Here is a 19733-nt window from a genome sequence, read left to right as displayed (position 1 = left end):
ACAATATCACAGAGTTACACCTATATTTTCTTCTATGAATTTTATGATTTTAACTGTCACATTTAGATATTTGATCTATATTGAGTTAATTTTTATATATAGTGTGCAGAAGGGGTCATTCTTTTTCTTGAGGATCCAACTGTCCCACTAGTCATTGAAAAGATTGTTCTTTCCTAATGATTTGTCTTGGCAGCTATGTCAAAAATCAATTTACTATAAATGTGAGGGCTTATTTCTGAACTTGTAATCCTATTTCATTAATATATGTGTGTATAATATACTATATATAAAAGATAAATATATAATTTTTATGCCAGTACCACACTGTCTTGGTTACTGTAGATTTGAAATAATCTTAACAATGAAAAGATGTTCAGACCTCCAACTTTGTTCTTGATTTTCAAAATTGTTTAAGCTATTCTGGGTTTCTGGAATTTCTACATGAATTTTGAGATCAGCTTGTCTATTTCTGCAACAACAGTAAAAGCTAGCTTGGGCTTTGCTATGAATTGCATTGAATCTGTAGGTTATTGTATCTTGGATTAATTGATATTTTGTATTACAATGACTGATTTTCATATGTTAAACTAACCCTGCAGCCTTGCCAGGATGTTGGCTTTCATCTTGGTTATAAGACTATTGGTTTTTAAGTCTTCTAGGGAGCTGGGGAGAAGAGAATGAGAACAGGTAAAGTTAAAACACCAGGAAGCTAATTTTTCTTATGGAAATTAAGGTTTGTTTTTTTTTTTGTTTTGTTTTTTGTTTTGTTTTTTGTTTTTTTCTTGACTAAATGTTGCCCATATTATTGCAAGCCTTTGGTTGATTTTTCCAGACTTCTGAAAAATTGAATTTTGCCAATTTTGGTCAGAGCTCTCATTGCTTTTATGAAGGAGAAGTTTTCAGAGGGCCTACTCTGCTATGCCTGCTGATGTCTTCCATTAATGCAGTTTTAATGAAGGTATTAAATATTCATGGACATTCTATTTAAAAGATCTGTAGGGTAAGAAATCTGCAGGCTCTCAATTTTATTTTCTGGTACGACCCACTGTCTCATAAACCGTAATAATTTTCATCTCTATTTCTTTATCTCAGCTAAATATTCATTCATCATACACACACCATCAAATGTATATTCAGCGACTTCTGTGCTTAAGACACCGTGATACCCTTTTAGGTAGATACAAAATTAATAAATATAGATTATTCCCAACGTGATAAGTAGGATGATTGTAGCTAATACACAAATTAAACTTGATAAACATCAAAAATGGGATATAGATCATGAGATTTCAAAAAAGGGTGAGGAAAAATTGCTTGAAAGCATAAGTAGGGGAAGATGCACAAGGGCTGCGGTGTAAATTCTAGATATAACATGAGTGGTAGTAGAATATGAAGGATGGGGGAAGAACATTTTTCAGACAAAGGAAACAGAAAGAAAAATAACATAGACATCAAGAAAACACTAGTCCTAACCAGGAAAAGTGAAGTAGGTCTACTAGACTGTAGCTTAGGGTATCTAAGAGATATGAGAAATAAGATTTAAAGATTAAGCCTTAGCAAAGAAGTACTTTCAATGCCAGCCTAAGGTATGTGACTGTTTTTTTTGTTTTGTTCTGTTTTTTTCTGTAGGTGGTATAGAGCCACAAAAGATTACAGAGACCTACGTGCCAGAAAAGTTTATCTTTATATGTGTATAAATATTCGAGAAATTTAAATCAAGCTCATACTGTCATCAAGTGTAATCCAACAACAGGATAAAAGACAGTATTATAAACAGATGGGAAAATTATAAACTAAAATCCAGACTAGCGATGGCAGGATGAAAAAATGAAAGCACTAGCCTCCTGATGATTTTAAGACTTACTTGTTTTAGATTTACTTGTTTTTCAGACGTTGTTGAACCAATAATTTTATAGCAAATGTATAAGGACAACTGAAAGTTCTAGGAAACAGGAATATAGACAAAGAAGAAATTACTCCAGTATCCTCGTTTTCAAGTAAATAGAAAAAAATATAATGGTGTTGCCACATTTTCTACTAACACTGTCCTTGGTTATGGCACCTTCTTCCAGTTTCTTCAGCCTAATTTATAGTATCTGTGGTCCCAGAAAAATAGATTATTTTGTCTCTCACCTTTTGTTTCCAGAAGTACAATGCTGAGCTTCAGTATAATATTCAAAGTATATTTGTCTTGTTTTCCTCTGATGTCCCACGTTAGCTGTTTGGACTTCCCACAATCATTTATTCTTTACGCTCAACCCTACGAAGTGGCATGGTTTTATTCACCCAACCACAGCATAGTAATCATTGGCAGTTAAATGTAGAGTTAAATATAGCACCAAAACACCTCAAACACTTCAAAACACCTGAAGTTGAAAAATTCATTCAAAGTTTAGACAAGAGGCTGATGTTGCATGATAGATCTGCTAGCCTTCCAAACACTGGGTTGGCTTTTATGATTAAATTACCTGCTTAGAAACAAAAAAACAAAAACAAAACAAAATAAAACACACCAAGTAACTGACCAGTTAAATGGTATCCCCCCTATGGAATCACGTTTATGTGGCTCAGTTATCTATAAAACAAGGAAATATGGCTCTTTGTGTGATTTTTCCCTACTCAGGCTGGGATGTAACCTTGGTTTTCAGCAGGTTAATCATCTTTCATAACATGGTTAACTGGTAGTGCAAAACTGTTCATAATGTTCTGATTTTTTTTTTCTGCATAGTTAAGAATAAAGTAATACAGTTGCTACCTAATCACTGCCTTGAGGACTTTGCTGATGTCTGTAGCCTACTAAGCTGAGGCAGACTAAGGTCAATCTATGGTCATTTAAAAAAGCTTCTATTTGACTATTATGACTAAGGTCATTTAAAAAAGCTTCCATTTCCCCTATGATATCTTTGAGCATAGATTAACTGAAATCATTAGCCAACAGTTTTCACTACACTGATGAGAGGGATGGGGTTGCATAGCACTCTGTCAACCCTTACATAACTATTCATACTATTTTGGAGTAGCCTTGGGAACATACTAAATATTTCTTGGCTGTCAGAGTCACTGAGACTTTGCCAGAAACCGATCCACTGATGTGGTCTAACCATCTTTGGGGAAGGCTAATGCATACAGTGTGGATGTCCTGACATCACCCACTATTCTCCCGTAATCACCGTGCTGCAAAACCTTTTGTGTTTGAGTTTTGTGAACTTTTGAAATTTGACACTGCTGATTTTATAGCACAAAAGCCATATCTGAAAAATGCTCCCATCTATAGTATTTGCAGTGATAGAACTTAAGAACAGCCTGTCTGTTTTTTGTTTAAGAAACTGGCTGTGCCTAACCACCAGATCTCTTCCACTCTGGTTCCCAGCTATGTAATTTTCAAAATGAAAATACAGGGCCTCTTGTATAAAAAATTATTTAAAAATTTCAATACAGCTACAGCTGAGCTTTCAACCAAGTGTGGGACTCTTCTAAGTACAGGGCCCTCTTAAATCCAGCCCTTTTCTCACTCACCCTTTAACCATAAGTGAAGAACAGTATTAAATTATCCACCTAGGACTTAAGGAGTTCACATGCTGCTCGTATAAGCAGAAATACTGAGTGTTTGGATGTACAATGCTATTTTTCGACAATTTGGAAAGAGTATGGTAATTATTCCACAAGTAATACATATCTATTTGAGTGCCTGCTACTGGCTGAGTGTTATCACATATGTTATTATATTTACTCTTTACAAAACCCAAAATACTCAATGGCATGCGTGACTAAACTATAGAAGATGTCTGATTTTATTGCCCTTAACTCGAAGCTACAAGAAAGAAGATGAAAGCAGGTGAGGCAGACTCCATAACACCTCTTAGCTGACCCAGCCATACTTCTTGGGCTCCCTGAGGATTACAGAACCATGACTAAAACATTTAAAATAAGAATTTAAGAAACGTTTTAACTATATGAAACTATCATTGAAACATTTAAGAAACCGGATATTTCTCCTCAATAACCGAAAAGCTCACAGTGCTAGAACCATGTTTTCTGTGAGTGACTGAGTTTACCCCCATACCAAAATGAAGGGAAAATAGAGAATCTCCTGGACTAGGGGACTAGTGTTTGTCTGACTCTAATATGCATATGAGTTATTTGAGGTTCTCAATAAAATGCAGATTCTGATTCCAGTGTGGGGTAGGACCTAAGATTCTGATTTTCCAGTAAGCTTTCATGAGATGCCTATACTGCAGGTCTGCAGACTTGTACAAGATCCTAGAGGAAACAAATAAATTCCCTGCCCCCAAATAAACACAAATAGATATACTGTGCAATCATTATTCAAGCGGAAACTAATTACCTGCAGAGTTTTGTGTTGCTATTCACAGTTGTATCATTTTTAAAGAAGCTGCATTCTCTCTTTTTAAAAAGTGCATGCCTTCACACTGATGGAGAACATGAACAGGGTACTACTCATCTGCTCACCTTGTTTTCATTGCTGGGTAATGCAGATAAACGTTTATTTTCAGGATTCTAAATGCAACCTGTCCTTTTGTTCTCTTCACCCACTAGGCTATTCTCAGAACAACTCCAGCCTCATATCTACCAAAAGCCATTTCTCACATCAGTTCTGAAAACGCCCATCTTGCTATCCTAAAGAAATTATATGTTATCTAAGTTGTACTTTGATTGTTAAGGGAGGATAATTGCTTACTGAATGCAATGCTCACAGCCTCCAGCAGCCGTCTTGAAGTCCTGTGCTGCACCATTAAATGAAAGCTAGTAAATAGACAAGCCTACCCCGACGAAGAATATTTGGGTTCCTCTATGCTTTATTTAACTAACTCAAAACAGTTTGCAGATATTGCTTAATTATTACACATTTCATTTGTCAGTGTCTTTTTGTGCTTTTTAAAAATGTGAATCCACAAATACTTTTGTTATAAATTCAAAATTTTGTGCTAAGAAACTGAATTATAAAGAAAGCTCAGGTGATGGGACATGACCTTTCAAAGGTAATTTGCTGCAGTCTACAGTCTTAATCTGATCCAGCCATGGGAGATATGTGATTTGGTGCCCTACATTTGCAGGGGGTGTAGGTTAGCATAGAAATGAACTTTTGCTGTCAGAATGTGAGTGGGTTTTGCGATTTTTATTTGCTTAGAGTTGCGGTGAAGAGTGTCAAAGTGAGAGTGGAGAAAATTGCTCTTAAAACTCTAGTCTGTGTCCAGAAAACCCTGATTGAATTGGTGAGATTAGAAAGGAACACATGGATCAGGATGCAGAGTCTAAAACCTAAGAGATACCAATATAAAAAGATTTCATTTTCTGCTCTCCACAACGAAGTGAAAAATGGACTTCATTCCCAGGTGAATCTCCTGATAAAGTGACCTTTTAAGACTCCCTTTGACTGATATTTAAAATATCATCAAAGGTTACAAAACCCTGGAATCATCACAGGGCTCTTGCCTCAGCTTCTCTACGAAAACCACTAACAGATGTTAGAAGACAAATGGAAGTTTCATAGGAAGAAATCTTTGGCTCATGGTGTTTAGACTCCACGGGTAGTACTCTGCAGTAACAGCTCAGCTGAATTTTCTGTTACCAAAAAAAGTGTATTTAAGCACAATCATTCTGGGTTCTCCAAACTCCGAAATGCACTTAATCCAAAATGAATGCAGAAAATTACTTCTTACAACTCTCCTAATCCACCTCATAGAACATTTAACCAATAACACTCTCTACGCAAGATATGACCTTTGTGAATTGCTTACTACTAATGAGCAGATAGAGAGCTATTACATCATTGCTAATTTGGCCCTGAATTTGTATATCAAGGGTTGGTGAACAACTCAGGCTGAATTTGAACAAGTAACGATACTTGTAAAAATACCATAACTCATCTTTCCAATCCCCTGTGCTCACACACTTAAACTTCCAGTTCATGAAACAAAGACCTAATGTTGTATTTTGGTCCCATAGCTGTGTCTCCTCACAGTACTTTCATTTTATGTAAAGTAGTGTTGCCCATTAAATAAAGCAATTAAGAATCATTCAGCAGTGAAGGAAATAGCACATAGTTGTGTTGCTTAGGTACTAAATAAATGATGAAGGAATATGTTGAAAGATGAAACAGCCATGTCTGTTTTACCGCATTTCACATGAGACACAAATATCTGTTTTACAAACTTTGTTGTATTATTTTTCAAACACAGCTTTTTTCCTTTTATAAGTTTGTCTCAATTAGTCAGACTATTTTCCACAGGCACACACTAAGATCCAAATACCCATAATACACAGGCAAACTACAAGTCTTAAAGAACATGCCTTTTAGTCATGGAGTTTAGTTCTAAAACAATAAAGCACTTATTATTGTGTACTTAATGAATTTTTGTTATTCTAATAATGTTTTATCATACTAAGAAAATTGATAAATTAATGAGTTCTATAATTACATGAGTCTCATAGAGTTACTGTTGTAGGCACTGTAAGGAAGATGGTAAAATAATTAAATTTCTATTGATTAATTGGAAAAGGGTTGAACGTGATTCCCAGGCCTTGTTTCATTAATCATGCTATAAATTTAGATTGTAAAATAAAAGAAATTCCAAGTGAACTGCTCATTATAGAACAGTATGTGTATGAATTCAGGAAAAGCACAAGATAACCATAGAATTTGGGAGAGGTATTCAGTATTTTATATAGTAGAAAACTGGATGTTTAGCCTAATTTTAATTTTTTTTCTGGTATGATCTGGGATTAGGGGATGTCTACTAGCTATTATGCAGTGATTCAGACAAACAGCATACTATAGAAATTCAAAAGGTCGGTTTTCCTAACTCTCTGCTTGCAGATAGTTGAGTAAAGCCTCAAGAAAGAGAGTTGTGGCCAGGCATAGTGGTTCATGCCTGTAATCCCAGCACTTTGAGAGGCCAAGGCAGGCAGATCATGTGAGGTCAGGAGTTCAAGACAGCCTGGCCAACATGGCAAAATCCCCCGGTCTCTACTGAAAATACAAACATTAGGTGGGTGTAGTGGTGCACGCCTGTAATCACAGTTACTTGGGAGGCTGAAGTAGGAGAATCACTTAAACCCAGGAAGTGGAGGTTGCAGTGAGCTGAGATTGCACCACTGCTCTCCAGCGTGGGAGACAGAGTGAGACTCCATCTCAGGGGGGAAAAAAAGGAAAGAGGGTTGCAACCATTTGTACAATTAAAAACAGTTATAATTTAGCATTTTTTTCCTCTGTAGAATGAACAGATTCCTACTCCTTGAATTGTTCTTTACATTATACCATTATGTAACTCATCCCTGATGTAGTGGGGACATTCTGGCTGGGGAGGTCCTTCTTCTTAGGTCCTTTGTCATTTTCAGGAGTAGAATATAGTCTTTTCTGTATTTTCTTGATTATTAAAATGCCTAACTGGCATCTCCCACTTCCTCACAAATATACTAACCAAAGTTGAATTCTACATTTCAAATTCCAGTACATATACATATTAACTATTTTTTGCCAAGCTCTAGAAATTGCTTTGATGAAATTATGCAATTTTTGCTATTATTGTTGTTGAAGTCTACAAATTATTTGTGTATAAAATGATTTTTAGATAAACAACTCTTTAACAAAGCATTTTAATCTTTGTTGGAATTTTTTTTTTTTTTTTTTTTTTGAGATAGAGTCTTGCTCTGTCTTCCATGCTAGAGTGCAGTGGCACAATCTCAGCTCACTGCAACCTCCACCTCCTGGGTTCAAGCAATTCTCCTGTCTTAGCTTCCCGAGTATCTGGGATTACAGGCGCCCACTACCACACCCAGCTAATTTTTGTATTTTCAGTAGAGACAGGGTTTCGCCATGTTGGCGAGACAGGTCTTGAACTCCTGACCTCAGGTGATCCGCCCACCTCGGCCTCACAAAGTGCTGGGATTGCAGGTGTGAGCCACAGAGCCTGGCCTTTGTTGGAATATTTTTAAAATATTAAACTTAAAGCTCAATGCCTTAAACAGTTGGCACAAAGAGCTCCAATGAAGAGTTATTTTGAGGTTTGCTAGATTTGACCTCAGCTCCCCTTCAGCTATAATAAAGTCTATAGAACTGAAAATCCACCTCATCTAGTTTTATTTGCAATTGTAGCACTCTGCTGCTTCATTCAATTCCTTTGCCAACAATCTCCTGAATTTCACCTCACAACACCCCCTCCTCTTAGACACATACTCCTTTTTCGCTTATATTTATATGTTCCCCAGCTAAGCCCAATTAAAATACAATAAGCATCGGAATGAAACTTCATTTACTAACCTAATGTCTACCAAGAGATATTAAGCATCACAGGATAAGTATGGTACAAATGTTTTATATTGATATTTTTCTAATGTTAAGTAATTATAAAACATTACTTTGTATTAAAATGAACAAGGATACCTTATGGAGTAAAATGCAACATTTGCATAATTTTTAAGATAAAGCAAGAGACTTCAAAGAAATTTCTTGAAGGAGATATTTACCATTCTTGGCCTAGGAGAAAACTTAGTGGAAAAGTTTGATTAGGACTCGGCTTTCTGTGTTTTCCCATGAGCTTTTCTTTTCAAACAACATACACTAACAATTTAAATCCATTCATCATAGACTCAAAGAATTCAGGGTAAGAAAAGACATGTAAGGTAGTCCAAACTAGCCTTTAGCTACAGAGGAAGAAATGGAGACCCTGACAACCTGAGTGATATTTTTTAACCCAGATCACACAACTACGTACAATCAGTGACAATATGAGGGCTCGGAACCTTGAGTCAAATTCCTGTTCTTCCAACTATGCCAGAATGCTTCAGGGAAATGCTTGCTCTTCTTAGTTTTTTATTCAGAAATCTTACACAGAAGGAGAAGTTACCAGACTGATCAGTTACGACATCACCACTGATAGTCCTCCACCAGAACCTGGCTTCAAGATCCTTTATGAATGGAATTTGAACTGACAAATACTTTGTAAATTCTACTGAGAAAGCCTCAGTTTCTGAGGGCCAAATTGTCTAATTTTTCTAATTTTATGTATAAAGATTTCACTATATAGCACAGGAAGATAATATTAGTGATGAGGTCAATTTTATTACTCTTTTAAAGGATAAATAAATGGCAATAAACGTTCTTCATTCCAAGGCAATATGTCCTTTGTCGTCCTGGAGACTGACTCTTGTTCTGGCTTTCCTAGGGTGCATCCTTATTTGATAAGGGGTGACCCCATCTCAGAGTGACAAGTGTCAGAATGACCTAAAGCATTGCTGTTTCTTCCCAATTGCCAAGACTGTCTCCATGTTCTTTATCACCGTTTTCTTCAGCATTTATCCAGTAAATTCTGCCTATGTTTACCAGAATTCAATTCTCCATAAATCACCTTCTTTACTGCTCTGCTATTGTATGAAAAAACAGGAGAAACTGAAATGTAACAAAAATTGCTTCTCTAGGACTTGGGTTTTCTAATATTAAGCTTAATGGTTGATCTGAAACTGGGTCAAACCACATGGACTCTTCTAAAAGAACTGTTTTCAGGGAGTTTCATGGTCAGTTTGTGTCTGGTTCTGCTTTTCTGACTTTTAATGGTGGTTTTGAAATGTCCCTCAACCTTTACTTCTGTTTCTCCTTCACTAGACCATGAAGGGTGTCAGGGCAGTGTTAGTTACTTTTACGTTTTCAGTGTATGACACAGTGCAGATCATGAATGCGTATTTTTGTTGGAAGGAAGGGAAGAAAAAAGCCAGAGAGGAAGGGAGGAAGGGAAAGAGGGAAGAAGCAAATTAGTTTACTGGATTTCACAGGCTTAAAATCAAAACAGTTCTGAAGTCAAACTACCTGTAGTAAAATTCCATTTGCCATTTACTAACTATGTAATCTAAGGAAAAATTATTTTATCCCATTGAACATTAATTTTCTCAACTAGAAAATTGAAATATATTTGTAACAACTTAAAAAGGCTGTTAATGAGGATTAAATGAGGTAACATATAAAGGTTTTAGCATGTGCTGTGAACTATTCTATGTAGGGCTAACTACAGATAGACCTATATATTATTTAGCTTTTATTATCTTGAAGGAATGTCGTGAAACCATTTGAGAATCTTATAGAAACTGATCATCTCCTCAAATGATTTCATGGCTTCAACAAACTCTTCAAACCTATTCATGTACTTCATATTAAGAACCACTCATTAAGACTAGTCACATTTTTTCCCAGATACAGATCATGACAAATTTGTGAAGTGAAAGCTTCTTACTTTGTAGGGACCAATAATATTTTCAATTGAAGAGTATATAATATAGAATATACTTTGCATCTCAAATTGAGTAAATGAAGGTAAACATTTTGTGAAAATTTCTTCCAGATGTGTGTGTGTGCCTTTGTGAGTGTGCCTTGTGTGTGTGTTAGGTTATAATGTAGTTTGCATTTATCAAGATGGGTCACAGATGAGCATCCTTCGGACCTTAAGACCTAATCATCTTAGCCCTTCCTGTTCTTAGTTACTTTCAGTTTTCTTCCTTCTCTGCCCTTTGTATTCTCAGTTCCACCCTGTTTCCTTGATTTCCGAGACATTTGAGCACAACAGACACATTAGCACAAACAACTGATCATTGGGGTCACAGTCATTTACAAAATGGATTAATTAACCCAAGTGGCCACATTAATCATTGTATATTAACCCCACCAGTAGCATAAATGTCACATTCAGAAGACAAGATGTATGCATCCACATTCTAGTTGTGCCACATGGATAATTTATATTCCAGAGTTTCTTAGGCTATGACCTGGAAACATTTTGTATGTGAAACAGAGATAGCAAGGTGCTTCTGGTCATCACATTCCTCCAGATGACATCCAAAATACCAGTGGTATGCCAAGCTTTGTGTGATAGTGTGATGTCTTAGAGTGAAATTACAGTGAATACATTTCCCAGATTTTTGTAATGAAACTGGTTTAAACCAATCTGCTCCATGAACAGACGCTTCTCAAAAGAAGACATACACACAGCCAGCAGGCATATGAAAAAAATGCTCACCATCACTAATCATTAGAGAAATGCAACTCAAAACCACAGTGACATTCTATTTCACACCAGTCAGAAGGGCTATTACTAAAGTCAAAAAATAACAGACTTGGAGAGGTTGCAGAGTAACAGGAATGCTTATACACTGCTGGTGGGAATGTAAATTAGTTCAGTCACTGTAGAAAGAAGTTATCTTTGGAGATTTCTCAAGGAGCTTGAAACAGAACTACCATTCGATCCAGCAATCCAGTTACTGGGTGTATACCCAAAGGAATATAAATCATCCTACCAAAATGACACATGTACCCACATGTTCATTGCAGTGCTATTCACAACAGCAAACACATGAAATCAATCCAGATGCTCATCAACAGTGGACTGGATAAAGAAAATATGGTACATGTACACCATGGAATACTATGCAGCTATTTAGAAAATCATACTATGCAGCTATTCAAAAACTCATGCCCTTTGCAGCAACATGGATGCAGCTGGAGGCCGTTCATTATCCTAAGCAAATTAATGCAAGAAGAGAAAACTACCACATGTTCTCACTTATAAGTGGGAGCTAAACATTGAGTACCCGTGAATACAAAGATGGGAACAACAAACACCAAGGCCTACTCCAATAGTGAGAGTAGGAAGAGAGTGAGGGTCGAAAGACTACCTATTGTGTACTATGCTCAATGCCTGGGCTATGAAATTATTTGTGCACCAAACCCCAGTGACACACTATTTACTAGTGTAACAAACCTGCACATGTACCCCCTGAACCAAAAATAAAAGTTGAAATAAAATAAAATAAATAAAATAAAATAAATAAGCCAATGTACTTTATTAACATGAAACCAGAATCCAAATGAGTGAAATATGAGTCAAGTGCCTTTCCTATAAAACATAATTACATACCTGTATACAAAAATATTTTCTATTTGTATTTTAGATAACAAAGACCGTGTTCCCAAGAGCCTAAAATGCCTGTGGATAATGTGGATAGTAAATTCTGTATTCCAATGATAATTAATGTAATTGTCTTCATCCTAAAATAACATCTCTTCAAAAGTAGAGTTTCGCACTGGGTCTCTAAACTGAGTTACAGTTGCACTAACTTTATGGTCCTTCTTTATAAATGTCTTACATCTTACAGATGTTTTCCAATTATTAATATAATTAACACTCATTGCTCTTTTAAAGACAGCCATTGTTTCACAAAGAAAATACATAAACTTATTTTAGAAAAGTGCAGGCTTTGTATTGTCTTCCTGCTCGTGTATATTTTCTCTAATTATCACATTAGTGATTAATTTACACTGAACTATGAAAGAATTTTTCAGTTATTGTTTAATTTAGGGTAAACCAATTTTATTCAGCAACACTTTGCAATATTTCAGGCTAAGCAAATCAGTTTAAAAAACATATAAACGAAGTATTTCATTGTGATATTCAGTGTACTAAGAAATTTTTAATTTTTTTTTCAATTTTAATTTAATTTTTTTTTTTGTTTTTTAGAAATGAGGTCTTGCTATGTTACACAGGCTAGATTTGACCTCCTGGGCTCAAGCAATCCACCCCAGCCTCTTGAGTAGCTGGGAACACAGACGTGCATCACCAGGTCCAGCTATTCATATTAGATATTTTAGAAAAATTACCTAAGTAGTTCTAGAAGTTCAAAATCATTATTTATTTACTTTCTCTTCCAAGGAATGTTTGGAAATATTTGCAACTCTATACTACAGAAGTAGACCTATCTTAAATGTTTGTTGAATGACTGAATGAAGAATGAAAATTATTAACATGGCTGGGCACGGTGGCTCCCAGGATGTTGGGAGGCAAGGCAGGCGGATCACTTGTGCTTAAGTTAGAGACCAGCCTGGGAAACATGGCAAAACTCCATCTCTACAAAAAATACAAAAATTAGCTGGACATGGTGGCATGCACCTGTAGTCCTAGCTACTTAGGAAACTGATCCAGAGAGGCAGAGGCTGCAGTGAGCCGAGATTGTGCCACTGCACTCCAGCCTGGGCAACAGAGCCAGACCCTGTTGAAAAAAAAGAAAAAAGAAATTATTAACATGTTAGTAAACAAAACCATGACTAAACTTTTACTCTAACAGTAACTGGCCTATCAACTAAGATGAATAGATCTTCCATGAGAGTCAACTTCTTTAATAAACTTTGAAACACAAATGTTCAACATTTTAAATTTTATTTATGCTACTTCAGCATGTAAAAGGAAACTGTTCACTGTTCATGCAAACACTTAAGACACTAGAAAACCAACCACTGAGGTAATGAATAGTGTTTTGTGCATGCAAACTTAGAAAATATTATTTACAGGCATAAAACAAAATTTGTAACAATAGCAATGGAAATGCAACAACCAGAATATAGTCACATGATGTGGTTCCTTAAAGAGCATTAGCCTAACAGCAAGGAAGCCTTAATTTTATTTTTCTTATTGTCATAACTATTCTTGGCTTATGATCTTTTGAAAACTGAACATCTAATTATAAACTTCTAAAACAAAAATACAAAAGCAAGATTTGTATCATCCCTAGTCACAATGGTGTGTGGAAAAGAAGAGGCTGAATAGAATGTTTTGCAAATAAGATACTCAAGTGGTTGCTTTATTCGCCAAGCTAATATTTAGGCTGTATTTAAAATTAATATTTTCTATCCAATTACATGACATAATTATTTGTAATACCTCAAATGATGAGATTCTTAAGAATAATTTTGTAAGTTCAAAAATAAGTCCATTAATTATGAAAAGTAAATAACCTCAAGTAATATTTAAAACTTGCTATAATGAGTTTTTTATGTAAATGCTACCATTCATTCTCTCATATGAAAACTGAGAGAATTCCAACTGCAAAAAAAAAAACAAAAAAACTCTTACTTTTAAGAGCACTCAGACACTTTCATTCATTTACAATCCACAACATCCAGTTCAAGAATCTAATTTGGAGTTCAGAGTAAATGTTGAAGGTGGGGATGATGTTCATCTTGTTCACTACTATATCTTTAGTAGGAGTTCAGTTAATATATTATGAGTAACTGAAGAAACAAAACTCAATCAAAAAAATAAATAAATATGGTAAAAGTGTTTGTGGTTTTCATACAGAAGAACAAAACTTCCTACCAGGCATTTTCCCACCAAAATATCCTAATACAAAAGGCTAAATTTCTTGGGGAAGCTAAGTAAATTTGTAATCAACTTATTGTCCAGGAATTTGGAAAAACTCATGGCCTTAAGAGTTAAGCTAATTCTCTCCACTGATAAGAAGAGGAAGAACTGACACTCTAAGTCATAATGTCTTGATCCAAATAAGTGTGATGATAATAGGCAAGTGAAAGTCATGGTATACAGAGATCTGGATCCTGGGCAAACCCCGACTCATTTCAAAATTTCAACTTTATATATGCTACTTGAATAGGTAAAATGAAACAGCTCACTGTTCATACAGGAACTTAAGACACTGGAAAACCAGCCACTGGTGTAATAAATAGTGTTATGTGCACCCAAACTTAGAAAATATAATTTAAAGGCATAAAATAAAATTCCTAACGATGCCAACGGAAACTAAACAACCAGAATATAGTCACATGATATGGTTCCTTAAAGAAGAACCATATGGGCCCGGCACGGTGGCTCACATCTGTAATCCCAGCACTTTGGGAGGCTGAGGCAAGTGGATCACGAGGTTAGAAGTTCGAGGCCAGCCTGACCAACATGGTGAAACCCCGTCTCTACTAAAAGTACAAAAATTAACCAGACATGGTGGTGTGTGCCTGTGGTCCCATTACTCAGGAGGCTGAGGCAGGACAATCACTTGAACCCGGTAAGTGGAGGTTGCAGTGAGCTGAGATCACGCCACTGCACTCCAGCCTGGGCAACACAGCAAGACTCCATCTCAAAGAAAAAAAAAAAAAAGAACCATATGGTGTCCTGTCACCTGGGCTCTCTCCTATTCTTATTCTCCCAGTCCACTTCATACCCTTTTATCTGTGCTTCTTTAAACACAATGAAGGATGGGTTGCTAATTTTTGCACTGTGCTCATGGTGATGCATCTACCTATAGCATTTAGCACAAGAGCTCCCAAATACAGGTTGATACATTCTGAAGCCTGTGATAAATATTTGAGTTATCATGGGAGCAAAAGTAAACAATATTGACAGTGAAGTAAGTTTTTCATTTTTTAAAAAACTTTAAGATCTACTCATTATTACAAAACGTTTTTAAATAAAATAGTCATGATATTAAATATCTGATTTTTTAAATAAAAAATGAAGTAGGTAAACTTTGCTGTCACCAAGTACAAATAATTGAAAACATGTATACAGTTGGTAATAGAAAAACACATTCTGAGACTCAGTAACAAGAAGAAAAGAGGAAACATTGCATGTGTGAGAAGAAAACAAGATTAAAGGAGCAAATTTCCGTGTCTCCATTTACAACTGTCATTGACTGATGAAGACGGAAAGTCTAGGAATGCTATGAATGGGCTTTGTTCCTCTTTTATTCACCTTCTTGAAAGAACCCAGCTACCGCTGATATGTCTGTGAAGAATGGCATTCAACTATATAAAAAAGAAGTTTGTTTTATTTTTTTTTTTAATGAAACTAGCCTTGTTTCTCAAAGGATCTTTTCTTTTTTCTTTAATTCACTAAAATCTACCAAGTTATGTTGGAAAGTATTACGATATACTCTGTATATTGTACATGATTAAGAAGAATGTCACCTATTCCAAAATAAATAGTCCTCTTCTTAGGCAAATGGTTTATTACGATGTTATATGGTATTTTAATCAAGTTAGAACTGATGTGTCTGAGTTTGTTTTAAAAGAACTCAACATATGTTAAACCACTCTACAAGAAGGGTTTAATTATTAAGGCATCAACTTCAAAGTTCAGAGATGCATGAAGACTAATATATTTGGATTCATAGGATTCACTTTTATGAGAGGGAGCCTAATGCTGCTTCAGAATAGATATGACAGGTTTTCCATCAGACCAGTGAATGGGAGTTTTTACACAAAGATTATTTGCCTAGGATTATTAGGTAATTAAATTAATTAATTAACCATGTGAAATTGTTATATATATACAGTCTCATAGTTTCTGTTAATAAGTAAACAAACAAACAAATAAATATATAAAATCTACCCTAATTCCACATAATATTCAAGGAGTTATAACAGAATCATAGAATCATCAAGCTAATGTCGTTACCATCTTCTCTCAGGCTTTGAAATAACGCCTTTTCCTTTCTCTCTCTCTCTCTCTCTCTCTCTCTCTCACACACACACACACACACACACACACACACACACACATGCACGCACACATTATAGACCCCCTTCCTTTTCCTGTAGACATCTGTGGCTAAACCAAACCACTATATGCCCTTTACCATCAAATTTGAAAAAAAATTCTCCTCTGGGGAATTGTTAATTTTCAAATACCAATGAAATATTTATTTAGTGCCTTCAATCCGTTTTGTAGGAGAATCAAAGAAACATAAAGTAGACTTAAAAATTTAAAAGGCTTTGAACTCAAATTTGGGAGACATTTTACATATTCAATGGAAATGTATGTATTATATGAGTAGTAATATAATAGACAAATTTAGACCAAAGAATGTCAAAAAGTTTAAACAAAGGTAATAGACTTGGGTTTAAAACCTGACCCAGAAGATACTGGTTGGCTAGCATTTAACTTTTTGTATTCTATTTTTCTGGTATGCAAAATGAGGATACTAGTTACTATATACCATGGTCATTGCCAAGACTGGAAACAAGTCATGTTAAATGCCTAATATTGAACCAAATATAGGCATTTGAATCAAAATATAGGTGTGTATTATTATTAACGGTATTTCATGGCATTAATAGTTCCATCATGTTTGGTTGTGGCCTGCCCTCCCTTCACCAACCCCTATCCCCTACAACTTTGTTTATACTTCTCTTATGACCCTTACATTCAATCTGCCGTGATTATTAAACACTGTGCTATTGGTGAGCTGTATGAAGGCAAGTATTATGACTTGCTTGTGTTTGTATCCTCCAAAGCAGAGCTTTTCCAATTTCATACCTAGGGATCTTGCTACCATAAGATTTGATTCTGGCTTAGTAGGTATAGGTGAGGTTCTGAGATTGTGTATTGCAACAATGCTCCTGGTTCCTCTAACCAAACTTTGAGTATTAAGGTTATATAGCACTTAGCACAATGCCTTACATTTGGGAGATAGTCAGTAATATTTATTTGATTAAAAATATAACATTAAACACACTATTTAAATTGTAAAATGGATGATAGAAACAAGAATTGTTTAAATATGTTCAGAGGGAGGAGCTATAGAAAGCTTTGTGGTATGAGAATTTAACCAGGTCCTGAAGAATTACAAAAATGTGAATGGTTGAAGTGAAGGGAAAACAATTCTAAATGTGTAGAAGAAATTGAGCCAAACTGTGGATAGAGCAAAGTAAAAGGAATGTTCAGGGATTAATACAGCCAGTGTGACTAAATCATAAGATTTAGGTTAGATTAAAAATAATTAGAAAATGTTGGTTGATGCAAATATTGTCTGACAAGCAATGCACAAAGACAGAACGTTTTTAAGCAGAGTCTGTGAAGTAACCATTTTGTTTTAGGAAAGTTATTCTGTATAAAATGGTTGATGGCAAAGAGAAAAATGAAAGATAGATGGTTCAATAAGGTCTTAACTATAACTTCTAACTGTATATTCAATTAAGCTTCCGGGATTTAAATTTAACACCACTGTAAAACATCCTTACACATCCCTCCCTTTGTTATGTTAAATCTCATTCTAATGAAGCCTGGAAACAAGTAACCAAGAGAATCAGTGTATTTCCCTCTCGAGATAAATTTGGTCATGGATTTTTCTACTAAAAGTGCACATTAATATGGTGCACCTTTCCTGGATTTAGCCATCTCCAGACATTTCAGATCTCCAGCAAATTTATTTATTGCATTATATTGGAAGACGCATATTTAGCACATATTGTCATTATTTTTGTATCCAATAATATTGCAGTTAGACAGAAGCACATGAAATTATTAAAAACCCATGGTGGGCTGGGCATGGTGGCTCAAACTTATAATCTCAGCACTTTGAGGGGCCAAGGTAGGTGGATCCTTTGAACCCACGAGTTCAAGACCAGCCTGGACAACATAGTAACACCTTGTCTCAAAAAAAAAAAAAATTTAAATTAGCCTAACATGGTGTCCCATGCCTGTGGTCCCAGCTAATTTGGCGGCTGAGGTAGGAGGATCACTTGACCCAAGGAGGCCAAGGTTGCAGTGAGCTGTGATGGCACCACTGGACTCCAGCCTGAGTGATAAAGTGAGACCCTGTCTCAAAAAAAAAAAGTGGTGGTGGGAGGGATAAAAAATAAGTCAATCAAGTATCTTCCATAGTAGATAAAATGTGAAAACAGGAATGACATTTTCTCATAATATATTCAATGGTAGAGCAAGCAAGCAGTCATTGCAAAGCAGTTTTGATTATATTGTAAAATAATTGACATAAATTTTGATTATAAATTTATGAAGTTCACAGCTGAGAAAAATCACTCACTAATGTATATCTCAAAGTATCTAATTGCAATTTTGCCCATTATGTGATTCATTGCCGAAGGGATACTAGAATGAGACTTGGCCATATTCTGTAGTATTAACATCTAACTATAGTATATAGATGCCATAAAATTAACCAAGAAGTAGCCCTCATAAGTGATGTCTAAGATCAAGTGATTTAGTGTATTGCATCACTTAGACCCGACAAAGCAGAGTAAGTAATTGGCAGAGAAAAAAAACTAAAAACATAGTAAAATAGCAAAGCAAGGGAACTGCCATTAACAGAAAAATGTAATGATCTCATTAAAGACATTGCATACAGTCTGCATTCCAATTTTCACAACTCTGGATTTTCTCTAAGCTTTGCAAAATATTATCTAATATCATATAATTTTAACTTTAATTCAAATGCAAAATAATGTATTTTAGAACTTTATTATTGGTTTCATACATATGTTGCAGTGTTTAATGTGCAATGTCAATCATTTCAATTGATTTCTTGCCCGTACTTTTAAAATCTGAGATAGAGTAATTCATTTAGTTAAAACAGAGAAGTCCTAAGGTCCATTAACTCATACTCTATATGTGGGAGAAAATGTTATTTTACTCATAGAAAACTCAGTAGAAATCATGGAGAAATTCAAAAGAATATTAAAATAAGGCACGTTCATAAATGTATCTAAGCTTTTGAATTGTGAAATCTGACTGAAAATTTATGGAATAACTTTCTTATGAGAAGGTTGAGGAAATACTGGATATGTCAGACAAAAAGAACAATAATAAGAAACTCTAAAACCTTTGAATTCAGTGGTGATATAGGTTTTATAGTTTACGATCATTGATTAAAATAAATCCTTGATAAAAAAAGTTTGTCCTAACTTTGAAAATTGAAAAAATGAAAATTTAAAGTACCTTCATAAAATTTCTTGGGAAGAACATAATTTTAAATATGTAAGCAAGGACAATAGTATACTTTAAATTTTGGAACATTTTACAATCCAAACAAGAACCCATTTTCAATTATTCTAAGAACATTTATAGTTATTGCAGTTTTTGTTTTAAATTTAAGATTACTATTAAGAATGTGTGGTCTGCATTAGTATTTGATCATTTACTTTTCTT

Source organism: Rhinopithecus bieti, unplaced genomic scaffold (genome assembly GCF_001698545.2).
Source record: "Rhinopithecus bieti isolate Rb0 unplaced genomic scaffold, ASM169854v2 scaffold_42380, whole genome shotgun sequence".
NCBI classification, from domain to species: Eukaryota; Metazoa; Chordata; class Mammalia; order Primates; family Cercopithecidae; genus Rhinopithecus; species Rhinopithecus bieti.
This window is presented reverse-complemented; position numbering follows the sequence as displayed.